The sequence below is a fragment of the Phragmites australis genome, chromosome 8 (assembly GCF_958298935.1).
Source record: "Phragmites australis chromosome 8, lpPhrAust1.1, whole genome shotgun sequence".
NCBI lineage: Eukaryota > Viridiplantae > Streptophyta > Magnoliopsida > Poales > Poaceae > Phragmites > Phragmites australis.
In genome coordinates, this window is record NC_084928.1 from 15,990,281 (window position 1) to 16,006,753 (window position 16,473).

Consider the following 16,473-nt stretch of genomic DNA (forward strand, 5'->3'; position numbering starts at 1 on the left):
CTTTCATTGTGCACTAGGAACAGGAAGAGACATATAAAGACTATGTGGATTTAAGTGAGACTAAGCTTTGTTGCAAGAGGTACAACATAAAATGTAGCGCTTGATGTCACGTCTAATCTTTGGCCAAAAGAAGTGGGCGGCTAGCACATTTTCAGTCTTCTTTGCTCCTTAATGTGCCATCAATCCTCCTCCATGCGTCTCCTGTAACAACTAAAGACGAACGGTGCTAGCTGGAATGCATAGCTTCTTAGCACGATAAAGAATACTTCATTCAGCACATATTTATTCCATGTTTTTCTTTCTTTATAATGTTCAAGCAGTTCTTTAAAATCTAAATTAGCAGCATATAAGTCCTTAATAGTCTCTAAACCAAAAAATTTATGATCAAGTTGAGATAACATGGTATAACGTCTAGAAAGCGCATCAGCAATCATATTGTCTTTTTATTTCTTATGCTTTATGACATATGGAAAAGACTCATAAATTTGACCAATTTAGTATATCGTTTATTCAATTTAGCTTAACTCTATATGTTTCAGCAATTCTTGATCAGAATGTATAATAAATTCTTTGGGCCATAGACAATGTTGCCAATTTTTTAGCACACGAACTAAATCATACCATTCTTTATCATAGGTAGAATAATTTAGACTTAGCTCACTTAATTTCTCGTTAAAATAAGCAACAAGTTTACCTTCTTGAATTAACACACCGCCAATTCCAATTCCGCTAGCATCATACTCTAGCTTAAAGGTCTTACCAAAATCAGAGAGTTGGAGTAAATGAGCATAGGTAAGTTTCTCTTTCAACAGCTTAAATGCTTTTTCTTGTGCAGATCCCTATTTAAAAACCACTCTTTTCTTCGTCAATTCATTCAATGGGGGCAACAATGGAGCTGAAATCTCGCACAAAGCGCTGATAGAAACCCATAAGACCATGAAAGCTTCTCACTTAAATATCAGTCTTAAGGGTTGGTCAGCTCTTTATGGCTTCAATGTGCTTCATCTACTTCTACTCCCTGTGGAATAATAACATAGCCAAGAAAAGAAACTCGATCCATACAAAAGATGCACTTTTTGAGGTTACCGAACAAACGTCCATCTCTTAAAGTATTAAAAACAGCACGTAGATGATCAAAGTGCGACTCATGTTACTTGCTATAAATCAAGGTATCATCAAAGTATACCACCACGAATGTTCCAATGAAAACACGTAAAACTTTATTCATCAATCGCATGAAAGTACTAGGTGTATTAGTTAACCTAAAAGTCATTACTAACCACTCGTACAAGCCAAACTTAGTTTTAAACGCAATTTTCTATTCATCTTTAAGTTTCATTCTAATCTGGTGGTAACCACTTCGCAAGTCAATTTTAGTGAAAATTATAGAACCATTCAAATCATCAAGTATGTCATCTAGCCTTGGAATAGGATGACGATATCTTATAGTAATATTATTGATGGCTCTTCAATCAACACACATACGTCAGCTACCGTCTTTCTTAGGAACCAAAAGAATAGGAATAACACAAGGACTAAGGCTTTGTTATATGTACCCGTGATCTAAAAGGTCTTGGACTTGTCGTTGAATTTCCTTAGTCTCTTCCGGGTTGGTCCTATATGCACCATGGTTTGGCAAAGTTGCTCTTGAAATCAAATCAGTTTGATGTTCTATTCCTCAAATTGGTGGTAATCCCGAGGTACTTTAGCTGGAAAAACATCCATAAACTCTTGCAAAAGGTTAGCAATAGCAGGAGGCAAAGAGCTAGATATATCATCAAGTGAAGCTAAGGCATCTTTGCATATCAAAGCATAGCTTGGAAGCTCATTGTCATAAATTTCAGCAAGGTTAGATTTTGTACCAAGTATAACACACCTTTTTAATTTAATTCTATCGGACCTAGAACTTGTTGTCACCTTCTCCTTTTTGGGTGGAGATTTTTAGCTATCTCTTTTTCAGATTCATGCTTATACTCTTTTATCTTATCTTTTAGCTATATCTTTTTCATATTTCACAATTTCAACAGGGGTTAAAGGTAGAAATGTTATTTTTTCGTTTATATATAAGGGTGTACTTATTACTTCTACCTTCATATATTACATTTGTATCAAACTCCTATGGTAAACCTAGCAAAAGAGAGCATGCTTATATAGGTACTACATCAAAATTAGCACAATCACGGTATGAACCAATAGAAAAATGCACCCTAGCCGTTTGCATTATCTTCACCTTACTGTTTTTGTTGAACCATTGAATATAATAAGGGTGAGGATGAGTTCTTGTCAGTAAGACAAGCTTCTCAGCTAAATATGAACTTACCAAATTTTTGTAGCTCTCTTCATCAATAATGACGCGAACACAGTAATCCTTGACTATGAGGAACATCTGAAATAGATTGTGGTGTTGTAGCTGTTTCGCCTGCTCTATTTGAGTACTTAACACTCGCTGCACAATAAGATTCCTATAATTCTCCGTGGCAGCAGCACCAAATTCTTCCTCGTGGTCGATATCCATCACGTGACCGTCCTCTTCACCTCTAAGGTTAGCTGCAAGAGCATATTCATCCTCAACATCACTAGCACTTATATATCCACAGTCCTCTGCTGCAATGTACGCTCACTGATTTGGGCAATCCATCATGACATGACTCATTCCCTTACATCAGTGGCAAATAATCTCAGTTGTGCGAACAGTCGAAGCGATCGAAGAAGAGCTCTTCGCTAGAGCCTGCACACTAGCAGATTTGCTTACCTCAGGAGCGTGTAATGGTGTCGAGGGTACTGCTGAAAGCGGCCTACTTGAGAAGGGGGCAGCAGACCATAGAGCTGAATGTGGGGCTATTTTGTCTTAACCCGGCATTGATTTTGAAGTAGTTGACTTTCCAAAATTACTCATTGGCCAATGTTGTCATCCTTGCAATTTTTTTGCCAAACATGTAAGTTAAAACAACTTAGGAATGCTATCATATTTTTTGTAATTGACTATACCCTAAATTTCACGTCTTAACCCTTCATAAAAGCATGCAATTGCAGCCTCTTCATCCTCAATAATATTGCAATGCATCATGCTAATTTATAGCTCCTGATAATACTCTTCTACAGAATTATCACCTTGGTTTAAGCGTTGTAATTTCTTACACAAATCACAATTAAAAGAAGGTGGAACAAATCTGTTACGTATAGCAACCTCTAAAGAATTCCATGTAGTAGGTGCTAATCCATCAATGCATACCCTACTCCACCAGATGATTGCAAAAATTTTAAATTCATTAGTGGCTTACCTAACTGTATGCACTTTAGGAACTAAATGAGCATTAAACTTCTGTTCTACCATCATCTCCCAATCTAAATATCTTTCTGCATCATAAGCACCCTCAAAAGATGGTATAGTAAACTTAACCTTAGCAAATGGATCATCATTAATACGCGGGTTATGTTGCTAAAAAATATTACCTTTTATACCTTGACGGTTGAAGTTCAATCGGTTCCTTTGTCATTCATCAAAGGTGTCATGTTCTTGCCTCAAAATTTCAACATCCGCGACGGACTCATCTTGTTCATGAGCTACACCATGATGATCCACTCGATCGTTGTTCGGTGGTGGATTAACCAATCGATTAAAGCGTGTATTGAGTATTGCAATGCTTTCATTGAATCGCTACAATGCGGTGTTGGTTCTTGCAAGCTTCTTATCAATATCGTCACTAATAGTTTGTCGATGATCATCCAAAAACATTATGAGTTTTTCCCTCAAAACACACTTTCGCATCCAATATTTTATCTGTTATGGTTAGTAACAGACACAAGATAACAAAAGAATCCCTATTGACTACTAGGTGGTGGAAAGTAAAGTGGAGTCACACACTCTCAAGTGTCTTATCATGCTCTTGCAAGTGTTCTTACCAATCACAACAGTTGGTATAACCAGTGGCTGGTTCATTATAACTTATCGGGTGCGAGTGAGGTGTTGCAAGGAAAGAAACTATTTTGATCGAGAGAAGGTGTAGCTTGGATATGCAGTATTTAGTAGCAAGGAATAACAATAATTGAAATCAGATTAGCAAAGCTGAATAAGAGTCCACAATACTCGTCACAGTTGCTGGCTCGAACATGTTCCCAGAACTAGCTCAAGCAAGCTGGAAACAATAATAGACACAAGCACAATAGAACAAAATTCGCAATGCAGACTGATTTTTTCTCTCTTTTTTTAGAAACTCTTTGCTTCTTGCTTTTTTTTCTCTTTGCTTTTTTTTTGAATGTGACATAAACTCAAAACTATTCTACTACCTTTTCTAAGACCAGTGAGGTACGTGGGTCACAAATATTTTTCAGAGAGTAGGGGTATAAAGGTAAAAAAGATACTCTCTTACTCTCTTTCGTATGATATAGTTATGACTGTTTTACTGACGTACTATCCTAAGACTCGATCACGATCACAACCATGACTAGAGCTCAACCTCAAGTCCGAGTAGACATGGCCTTCGAGGGGTGACATCCAGGTAAGATTGTGGTACTTCTCCCAGGTTCCTAAGCAATAAAACATCACAAGAATTTGGTAGTAATCCATCAAAGGAAGCATGAATAGCGAGAAACGAGTTCATCTAGTGGTCTAATTGTCGTGCACGTGCTCTTGTAATTGGACCTTGTATGATTTGAGGATTATTAGCGGTATTGATCATATCTGAAGGAGCCATGGGCTTATCATTTACTAGTCTCTTTTTGTTGGCGAAGTAACCGGATGAAACTTTGATTCCATACAAGCACCCGCATATTGCAATTTTCTTGCTTAGACTATAGCTAGCAGGATCAAGATATTTGTCGCATTCTTCCATATCTTTGGGATGTAGGTCCTGTCCGAGTTTCAAATGTTTTAGATCCTTCTGTGCTTGAAGTGTATCATTTGTTTTGCCATGTATATCATGTAACATACCAATCAAGCTATCACACACGTTCTTCTCAATGTGCATGACATCAATTGCATGTCAAACCACCAAATCTGGCCAATAAGCTAACTCATAAAAAACAGATTTCTTTTTGAACATAGGAGTTCTAAGATTAGATTTCGGAACCGATGTACTCCCGCATCCCTTTCCAAGGACAACCCTAAATCCCTTTACCATCTCATATACTTGTCTCCCAATGCGATACTTAGGAGGTGATCGAGTCTCAACTGTTCTATCAAAAGCTCTCATGTTGCGGTACGGGTGATCCTTACGAAGAAATTTATGATGACCTAGATATACCATTTTTCAGTAGTTCTTCAGCTATAAGCTCTCTGTTTCATCCAAGTAATCCACATATGCACAATAGTCTTTGACAGTGTAGCTCGATAAGTTACTAAGGGCAGGCCAATCTTGGATTATTACGAGTAGCATTGCGCGTAGGGTGAAGTTCTCTCGTTTGTATTCTTCCCATACCCACACACCATTGTTCCACAGTGTTAGAAGATCTTCTATTAATGGTTTCAGGTAGACATCGATATCGTTGTCAAGTTTCCTCAGCCCTTGTATCAACACCGGCATCATAATATACTTCCTCTTCATACACAACCAAAGAGAAAGGTTGTAGATACATAGAATCACGGGCCACGTACTATAACTACTGCTCATGTTGCTGAATGGATTTATCCCATCCGTACTCAACCCAAATTTTATATTCCTCAAATCTTCTGCAAATAACTTCTTGTATTTCCTATCGATATTTCTTCACTGTGTAGAATCAATAGGGTGTCTCAGCATTCCATCACCATTGCGTTCCTTGGTGTGCCATCGCATTAATTTGGCATACCTTTTGTTCACGAATAAACGTTTCAAATGGGGGACTATAGAAAAATATCACATCACCATGAAGAGAGGCCTTTTCTTCTTTCCCTCACCATCGATATCATCACTGTCATGCTTGTACTGTGTTGCACCACAAATGAGACACGCTTCCAAGTCTGCATAGTCTTCGTGATACGACATGCAATCATTTGGACATATATGTATTTTTTGTGCTTCCAACCTCAATGGGCACACAACCTAGTTGGCCTGGTACGTGTTTTCTAGCAGCATATTTTCCTTTGGAAGTAATTTCTTTAAGAACAATAATAACTCTGTGAAGCTTATATCAGACCACCCATTGCTTGCCTTCAATTTTAGCAGTGAAAGCACGATATGCAATTTTGTGTGCTCCTTCTCACAGCTCGGAAACAACGGTGTTTTAGAGTCCTTTACCATACGCTAAAACTTTTGAAACTCTATTTCATTGGTGAAGTTCCCCTCCCTATCATGCAACATCTACTCCAGATCATCGTTGTCGTTGTTAGCCAACATCTTCTCTAGATCATTATTGACCAAGTATCTCCGACAGGTGGCATATCAGTGTATTCGTTAGCTGACATATTGGTGCCTAAGTCTTCGTCTTCTCTGTCAATGTGTTGCCCTTCATGTACGATCTCAACTTCATCGTGCTCGGTCCAACGGGTATAGTCAGTCATAAAGCCCCTTGGCATTAAGTGTGAATGTATCTGCTGTATGGTGGAAAACTACTTCTTGTTCTCACAATCGACGCATAGACAACACATGTATTGAGACAGTGTATTTGACTTATGCGTCGCGGCTACTACTAGGAAATATTCCGCACCATTCTTGTACTCTGCACCCACACGGCTCATATCGTACATCCATCTTCTATCCATCTACAACTATATCATTATTGTAAATCAATATTTGTATCATACAGCCCCAAGCTAAAAGATTTTGCAATCACTAACAAATAAATTACCTTGTCATCTCCTATCGGCAATTGACCTAGGTTAGAGGAGCCGTCTTTTGTATGCTTTCACGTCCACTTTCAATGAGTGTTTGTTGGTGTCATCTCTAGATTTTTTCATTGTTAATCAACCCTTATGTAGGACTAATTAAGTAAAAATCAAAAATAAATATGCTCATACCTAAAGTTTCTATATTGGAGCTTCCTAATTAATTAAAATATAAAAATATAATTAGACCTTGCTATATATCTTAATTTTATGGCTAATTTTTCTAATTTATTAAAAATCAAAAATAAATATGCTCATACATATAGCTAATGTAAATAAATAATAAAGAAACTTCCACCATAAGCACTCGGATAGTGTCTGGGGTCAAATTATAGACTTCTGTGTGACAATAATTTTCCTAGATGGAACAAGTCAACAGAGAGTAAACTCACTGTGATTTGATTTCCAACTTGATTTACAACAATCCTAAGTTATCCAAATGGTCATTATAGACTTCTAAATTCATTAGTATGGTTGATTTTTACATGCATTGAAGATTTGCCTAGGGTCTCCATAGGAATAAGATCAACTTTGGTTTTTAAGCTAACATTTTGAGTTAAAATGCTAAATATAGGATTTAACTTGGGGTTTTCAGCTTACTTGAGCTCAAGAGGCTCCTAGAAGCTTACATGCTATTGGGGAAAACTCCAGGGTTCACTTGTCCTAAAAAATAAAGAAATTACAAATGAGCAAATGGAGAGGAAAGAGAGGATTTTGTTTGGATAGTTAGAGAGCGCTCATCTAGACCTTCTTCTTGACCAAAATTGAGCTTGAGTGGTGGGGAAATCAATGGGGGAGAAGGGATGAAGTGGTTGTTGTCATTGGAGAGTTTGTGAGGGAGAGAAAGCAAGAATTGGTCTATTAGCTATCACACCCGGTTTTAACGGATAAAATAAAATATGGCTTATGTGTTCCCAGAAGTTTAACACACATAAGGACCTCACAGGTGAAGGTAACAGTACCAATACTTTAACATACAACTATTCAACTCTTACATAAAGACTTAAACTGAACAACTTTATTGCATAAATAACAGTAAACTAAACGATGGTAGCAGAACGAAAGCTTTGGCGTCCAAGCAACTCCACAGGCACCGATCGAAAGACACACTCCTAATACACCAGGTCATCATCTTAGAAATCTTCAAAGTCTTCTATTGAGTAGCATATGTATTGTGGGAGATAGCAAAGGTGAGCACATGGAGTACTCAACAAGTGTGGTAAAGTAATGGCATGTAGGCTTTCAACAAGGATAGGCTAACACATGATATCTTTGCAAAAATATGAGTAAAGAAACAGTAATGTAACTAAACATGGTTTTTTCTGCAAAATTACAAGAATTTCATATATTATTGGATTTATTTTTATTCTAAAAAACTAATTTATTGCGCAATTGATGTCGTCAGCACGACTACTATTGGGTGGATCGGGTCTATGGACCCATGGACCTGACCTTGACCTTGGGTCCATGGTCTACGGTGGACCATCCATAACCTGAATGGGTATTGATTTATCCAGGCCATTGGGTCTAGATTGAATGGATGAGAGAGAGGGCAGGGGACCGACGGTGAGGACAGAGGTGATCGAGGCTCGGAATGGCACTCCGGCTCGCCGATGGTGATGGAGAGTAGCGGAAAACGGAGAGGATAGCGTGGGGCTTCCGTTTGATGGCTTACTGTGGGTGGCACGACACGGGAAGAGGGTCAGCGATAGTAGACATGACAGCATATGGGAACTCGACGACGAGGCTGATCCAGTGAACGGGGAATGAAGGCAATGAAACCAACACGTTTAGCAGGCAACGGCGAAGCTTGTGGGCGGCTCAGATGGGACAAAACGCGGTGGAAGCGACACGGCTGTGAGCTCGGTCGAGGCAGCAACTAGGGTTTCAACATGAGGGCTCGAGAAGCGATGGATTAAGGTGATGGGAAAATAGAGGGCAACGCTTAGAATATATAGGCAGGGCATATCTCATCGAGGAGTCGGATTAGGCCGAGTTTGTTGTGATTCCATTCGGGGGAAGGGCGGTGGCAGCATGGCTGGCTCAGACTCAGGCACGAGGAGGGAGAAAGCGGCTCACGGCGCGCGACATAGTGGAGAAGGCAAATTCGGCTGAGGCGCCGGCCGAACGGAGCGGGAGCTAGGCCGGGTGCACATGCGGCCCAGGCAGGAGGCGGGGGGAATGAGGCGAAAAATAGGCTGGCTGGCGGCTGAGCCAAAGAGAGAGGAGAGGCAACCTGGGTAGAGGTTTGGCTTTTCCTTTCTATTTCAATTTTCTGAAATTCAAATTAAAGCTAACCAAATTCAAACAAAAGCCACAAATCAAATCCAACAAAAATAAATAAACCATAAATGCCTATTCTTAGCATGAATGCATCTCAAGGAAATACAACCTATGCCAAATTATATTTGGATTTAGAAAATAGGTTTTATCCTATTTATCTATTCAAACTGTAATTAAATTCTAGAAAATTTTAGGAAATTATGAAATTGAAAACCAGGGTGTTACATTAGCTCGAGCTAGAAGAAGGTGGGGAAGGGGAGAGCCACTGGGAGACATCATTGCTGGCTCATACAACTAGCCGGCAATGATGTCCTTATATCACTCTCGGTCGGTGACTTCAAACCGTAGTGATGATGGATCAAGGTATCACTGCTGGGTCAAGCCATCGGGTAGCAGTGATGCCCCTTATTACTGCTAGCTCGTAAGCCACGATGACTGAATCTTCCCACTCAGCTTATGAACCGGTAGTGATGGGCCGGCATATAAGGTCAGTTCTGTAGTAGTGTGAATAAACATCAGCAGAAGTGTTCGAGCCATTGAACAAATTAGATTTGTCTGGATCATTAAAATTTCAATGAATATTGATACATCAAAGTTGCAACAAATGATATGTTTGTGGCAGGTGCTTCTTTGCTTCACCCTTTGAGAGTTGCAGAAATTTTAAAGCACAAGCCAATGGTTAATTCTTGGCACCCCTTTAAGTGTTCACAAATTTCTGCAACGCCTACTGAAATGGTGAAGCATAGAAATACTTGTTTGGTCCATTTACATTGTATTTCCATGTCGTCGTGTAATTATCGATATGCCAACATTACGATTATCAAGAATATATATGTCAAGTTTTTTCTGTTATTGTTCTATTTATTCGAATTGACGTCGAGCCTTAACTTTTGAATTGCATCATGAAATCGTAACCCAATATTATTTTATGTATTGCAAGGAGTGATTTTCCGAAAAGGAAATGTTTTGAATCGGACATGTGACTGATTTTGCTGGAATGTGTATTTGTATCTGTTTTGGCCCAAATATTAATCCTGAAAACCAAGGGCCCACTCATGGTCTCATATATGGCATGTGGTTGGAAATTGAACATTAAATTGCTAATCTATGAATGGATGAAGATCATTCCTTGTGCATATCTGCATTTTATTTTATTTCTGTTTTACAAAAAAAAATAGTCACAAAAGTCCAAACAATATTAATAACTAAAATCCTTATGTAAATCGTTTTGCTGAGGCTACGAAACCGAAGAAATTCATTGGCATACATCTTAGGCCCCGTTTGGATAACAAGATTTAAATCCCTATTCCATAGTATTGTGATCGTGAAAATTAGGATCAAAACACAGTAAATGAGTATATGGTGGAACTGGAATTCATAGTCTCATTATCCTAAAAGGGCTAGGTATTTAAAGTCATACCTTAACCACCCAGATCTACATTACTTGGGTACCCTTGTCTATAGGGATATACTTAGGATATTACAATCATTGTACCAGTACAGACCATACAAAACATGGGATTTTACATTTATGTCCCTGTATCTATCTTTGATCAGTGAGATCTTTGACACACTAAGCCTTCATCTTCATGGTCACCACTGCCCTCGGGCCTTCGGCAGTTGAACCTTCAAAACTTCTTCAGGCTTCGTTCCGTTGGGCTCCAATGCAAGCTTCGTTCCTTCAGGCTCCTCACTCCACATCAGCAATACCTTCAAGTCTGGCTGGCTCCTTCACTAGTCTTCGACTTCCCGGAGGTTTAGTCTTTGAACTCCGCTCCTTGTGTCGGGACCGCCTAAGAAAGGACTAATACCCATGCCATATATTGAGCCAAGAATCAAACTCAATATATAGAGACTTTGTAGATGATAACAAAACACAATGTCATAACTTAACGTGAAAATTTGTTACTACAAAGGGGACATTCGAGGGTCGAAAACCAAATAAACACTGCAACTAGCATGATCTTATTCCCACATCTTCCACAAGTAGTCGATGTAGAGCACAACCTTAGAATTTACCATCCTTGGAATAATCCTGAGAATCTTCCCCAACTGAGCATTGTGGTTATAAAAAGTGTGAGGCTCGTACTCCACAACTTGTGGTAAAAGATGAAATGAAGGAATTTGCAAGAATAAAGTATCTATGGGTTCATTTGCATAAACGTGGGATTTAACAGAACATTTAAATAAGCAAAAGTAAATAACTGAATAAAATCCTCCTCAAGATTTATTCCTATTGATTTAATCTACCTCAACCAAAGTTGACCATCTCAACCATGGTTCCCGCAACCATGAATGAAGAACTAAACCATTAAAAGTGTATTATAATCATGTGTGGCATTCCTCGCCGCTCATAACCATGAGCATGACTGATTAATCAGTTTTACATTTTGCAGATGTTGTACACTTTACCCACAAGTCGTGTCTTCCTATTTTGCCGAGTATCCGTTGGTCGACAAAAAAACTCTTACACACTTTCGAGGTGTGCGATAGGAATCCACTACAAGTCATTTTCAAATTTTCTCCAGCATGTGTCTACCCGCTAAGGTTTCATTGCCGTGTGAATAACACCTCAACAACGGAAGCCCCCTCTGGCACCACGCGGATCCAAGGAAATCACTATTTTGTTCCCCCTTTCACCAACTAGTCTGTAGTATGTTGGGAGAAAACTAATTAGTTGATCAGGTCGCATCCATACTTGGCTTGTGGTTGTACTGTAAAGCTCGGTCCGATCACACCACGAGTCGGTCCTTAATCAAATTGAGTAAGACTACCATCCACTTGCACTATGCAACTCAAACCATCCACTTGCTCAATTTCCTAGTCTATGTTGCTAAAAACATTATCACCAATTTTTATCTCAATTTGCATGATACTGTTATCATGATTATTAGATAAAATGTCATGACCAAAATTTCCAAGCAAGACTAAGCGTTACTACCCTTGATCCCACCAAAAACCAAGGTAACAAGTAGATATGGAGAAACTATGACAAGCCTAACATAGGTTTCCCAATGACATCATTTAGCATGCAACTTCGCAAAAAAAAGCATTTAGAAACTTTAGAAACTAATGCATCAAGGTCAACTTGCCTTCCTCGTGGTGCTCAGCAGATTCTTCAAACTCCTAATCTTGAAAACCCATGGACTCCTCCAACTGGACGTCGGCATCTAAACATGAAGGAAATAAAGCAATAAATACCAAGAGCCAAAAACACACAAAAACAACTTAAATTATTATTTTTATATTTTTTTATAAATTATTGGTGAAGGAAACGATTAGATCAGAGTTACAATGGTGGAGGTATTGACCTTGGAAGGATGAAATAAAAGGCGTAGGAATTTTCCTGGAGGTTCCTAAAATTTTCTAGGAATCTTCTGGAGTTTTTAGCAATTATTTTGAATTAAAAAGAATTATTAGGAATTAAAGAAACACTAAAGATAATTAAAATTAATTATTCTAAATTACTTTACTAAATAAAAACCTATTTCTTAATTTATCCTAATTGTTTACTATTTTTCCATAATTAAAAATTGGAAAACCTATTTTTATCTATTTACCAATTTCTATGAATTATTTCTCTACTGAAAAAGGACTTATAACGTGCTGACTGGGTGCTGATTCAGCTAACATGTTAGCAGAGGAGGTGATGTAGTTGCCAACGAGGCGACAGGCAACGAGGCTGACTAGGTGGGGATTATTTAAATCTCGGACGCCCGTCGAAGATCCAACAATTTAGATCAAATTGAGGCAAAAGGATACATAACATCTAATCTCGGCTGTGTGATGATGATCGGATGGTTGGGAGCATGCCTATTTGAGACCCAGCATCGCACGGCTCCGGCGAAGTCTTCCCGCGGTGGCGCTCTCGTCGGAGTAGGTGAAAACCTCATTGCATGATCTGAGTTCAATGACAAGGACCGGAGAAGCTTCCTGGGGAATCGATGAGCACATTTGAGGGACAACTGGATGTCAGGGTGGCTCCTGCAGCTTAGCGACGGCGAGAGCTCTCGATGGTGGCAGATTCTCGATGAGAAGGCTCTCAGGTAATGCTAGCGCTCTGGAACTCAATGGGAAACATTGCGGAGGTGATTGCGATGCTCTGGGGAGAGATCTTTGGGGTACACATAGCTCGGGGGTGTAGGCTCGAGGTCGATTAGGGTTTGGCGGCTGGCATGGATTCAGTGGTGGCTTTCTTTGCTCCGAGCCGCAATCGCTGATTGTGATTGCTCACATTTCCTTCATGTTTACTGAGCTTTCCATCTGAGCAGATGTGGGGTGTTGGCCTTCCTTATTTGGGTGTGAATTGATCGATCATGTCAGGCGAGCTACAGAAAGGAGGAAAAGGAAGGGGATCGAGAGGTAGAAGGCAAGTCTGACGGGTAGGGTCAGTGTGGAAGAGAGAGAGAGAGGGAGGTGGGTATGGTTGCACGGACTGGCGAGCACGTCCACAGCATGGTTGCGGCCTAGGAGGTGGGGTGTGATGCGTGGAGCATGGAAAGGATTGAGCTGAGGCAGTTTGTACCGAGAGAGCGTGGCACGCGTGTGTTGAACCAGAGGGAAGGGGTGGAGGTTTGGGTTGGGTCGGCTGAGCATGGGGGTGGGCTGAGAATGGGAAAGGGTCTGGTGAGGTTTTCTATTTTCCTTTTTCTTTTCTTTTTCTTTTCTCTTTTCCAAGTATTTATCTATTTATTTTCTTTGCAATTTCATTGATCATATTAAGTTCTTTATTTTTATTTATGAAAAAGAGCATTAGGGACATCAAGATCGGTTGAAGTCCCTCTCAAGGTCGGTCAACATGGCACCAATCCCTGAATAGTGGCCCCTCGTGATTGAGGTCCAACTTAGGGGGTCGAAGCTGAGACTCTTTAGATGTTGGTACCTCCTCTCTCACTTCCCCCCTTCGGCTAGCCGAAGTCAACCCCTTACAGGAAGTTCTATATTTTTTTTCCTTTTCTGTGTCCATCGGGCGGATCTCATGAATGCCAACTGCATATGATCACTACAACACATGTCACTTAACCTTTCATCTTTCATGTTCAATGCCTGGTTTTCCCGTGCATTGGGCGGCGCTTGGGTATAAGTAGAACATGACCCCTCCTGTGCCAACCAGCCATTCCTCTGGCATACTATGCTGTTCTGTTTTCCTCCTCCCTTGCTCTTCTTCTCCAAAAGCAAAAGTAGAGTTTCGGTACTGGTGTAACAAAGCTTCATAACAAAGCTTTGGAGCTGAAGACATGGTGAAGGTCAACCCACAGCGGGTTAGCGACAAGCTTTCCTTGACCCCACTTTCGAAGCCTCGCGATTCACCGAGGCTACCCGTGTCTCCCTCATGGAGTGAGGGTGACTTCATCAAGCTGAGGATGCCAGGGTACAGACCGCAGGGGCCATGAAGCCAGCCCCGGAGAAGGACAAGGTGGTGGTCTTCATTTCATTCTTCACCATGGGATTAAGGTTTCCCTGCAGGAAATTTCTTGGAGGTGTTAGAAAGATACAACCTGGAGATCCAACAACTAACACAGAATGCCTTTGTATGCCTTAAGACCTTCGTATGTGCATGGAGAGCTGAAAGGGTGGTCCCCTCCATGGCTGCATTTGCCTCGCTGCATTACACGCATTGTCAGCCAAAGAAGGTGAAGATCAATAGCGTGGAGCAAGTTGTCTTCTAAAGCAGGGTCTCCTTTGTCCCGTATGAGGCCTTGGAGAGCCCCATTAAAGCCTAACGCAACCGGTGGAGAATGGACTGGAAAGAGTGGTGGTTCTACCACATGGTTCTGGCGGATTGTCCTGTGCACTTAGCTGCCGAAGACATAATCTACCTTCAGAAGCCACAAGTTGAGCTGACAAAAACTATCTCTTCGAAGGTAGAGATCTTTTCGAAGATCTCTCGGTGACTAGGGACACGGGACCTAGTTGAGGAATATTGCACCACCAACATCTAGCCCCTTAGCACCGAGTGGTCATTTGCTGACCTTGCGCGCGGCTCCTTCAGCTGAAGATGGCTTCCGTCGTCCGATCCTCGACTGATGGGATATGCCTGGTGAGTAGGCTTATATAGTGTCCTTAGATACATAGTCTCATTTATGTAATCTCATTTGACTTTACTCTTCTGTAGTGACTAGCGCTCGGATGGTGGAAGCGGCCGCCGAGGCCCTGATTAGCCCCTACTCGATGACCGAACATGATGAGATGGTCGAGAGGGTCAAGTTTATGTGGTTGAACTATGTGATGGACCTTCGCAACAAAGTACAAGCCCCCATCGCCACCTCCGGATGCCTCGAAGTGAAGGATGACAAAGGTCCTCATGATCGATGGGCCTTCAGCTTTTGCCCCGAAGACTAAGTGCGGCGGGTCTGGACCTTTGCCAGCCCCTGCCCCGAAGAAGCCATGACTTGCCGAGGCCATCGAGAGTAACTGGGAAAGCCCCTGTCCATAGGCCTCAGCCTCCAAGGAAGAGGCTAGTCGGCATGATCCTCCCACTACTCTCGAAGAGGATAAAGCCATGGCTGTCAAAGACTTGGCACGTATAGCGCCACCTCCTCCTGTGGGAACGGCTCCTATCCTTGCAGTGTTGGCCTTTGTCGCTCCAGCCCATGGGGAGAGGAAGAAATTTCCCATGCCTAACATCTTTCATTGCCCCATCGCTAGCTCCGATGATGATGATGAGGTCCCAGAGACACAGCTTAATCCTTTAAGTGGACATGATACTTTGGGTATCCTAGCCACTGAAGTTTCCTTTGTGTATGTTCGATTGGAGCCCGCTCACTTGTTTCGCCCTTGTCGACAGAAAACACTTCTTCTCGGGTGCCTCCCCTGCACAGCCTTGGAAAGGGCAAAGGACTATTCTCCTGCACTGGCCCCTTGGCCCCTCCACAAGGAGGCCATACTCCTACCTCCAGGGAATTGGACCTCTCTGAACTTCGTGGGCAGCCCAAGGCTCGAGTGAGCCTCATCACCTTTGTGAGGCATATTCCCCTGCCAGTGTCGAATCCTTAGTCGCCAACCTTTCACCATCCACCCTCCTTGAACACATCATCACTGGACATGCGAAGGTATGCCTTGTTGGAATATTTTAGTATGTGACCAAATAGTGCCTTCTTCATAATACTCTTGCTACATGTAGGAAATTTTGCGAGCACGTAGCACTCAGAAGTCAATCGACAACACGAGCACCCAGCTTGACGAATCAATGTCCAAAGGGTGATAGCTCAAGGAGGAGGTGACAAGCTTGAAGGCCACCCTCGAAGAGGTGTCAAAGGCCTGAGCTGACCTTACGAAGGCCCTAGAAGACGAGAAGGGGACTCGAAGCCTGGATACCTGAACTTGGGCGGAGGAGAAGCGCTTGATCGAGAGTGAAACCCAAGGGATGGCACACGACAGTAGCTGGC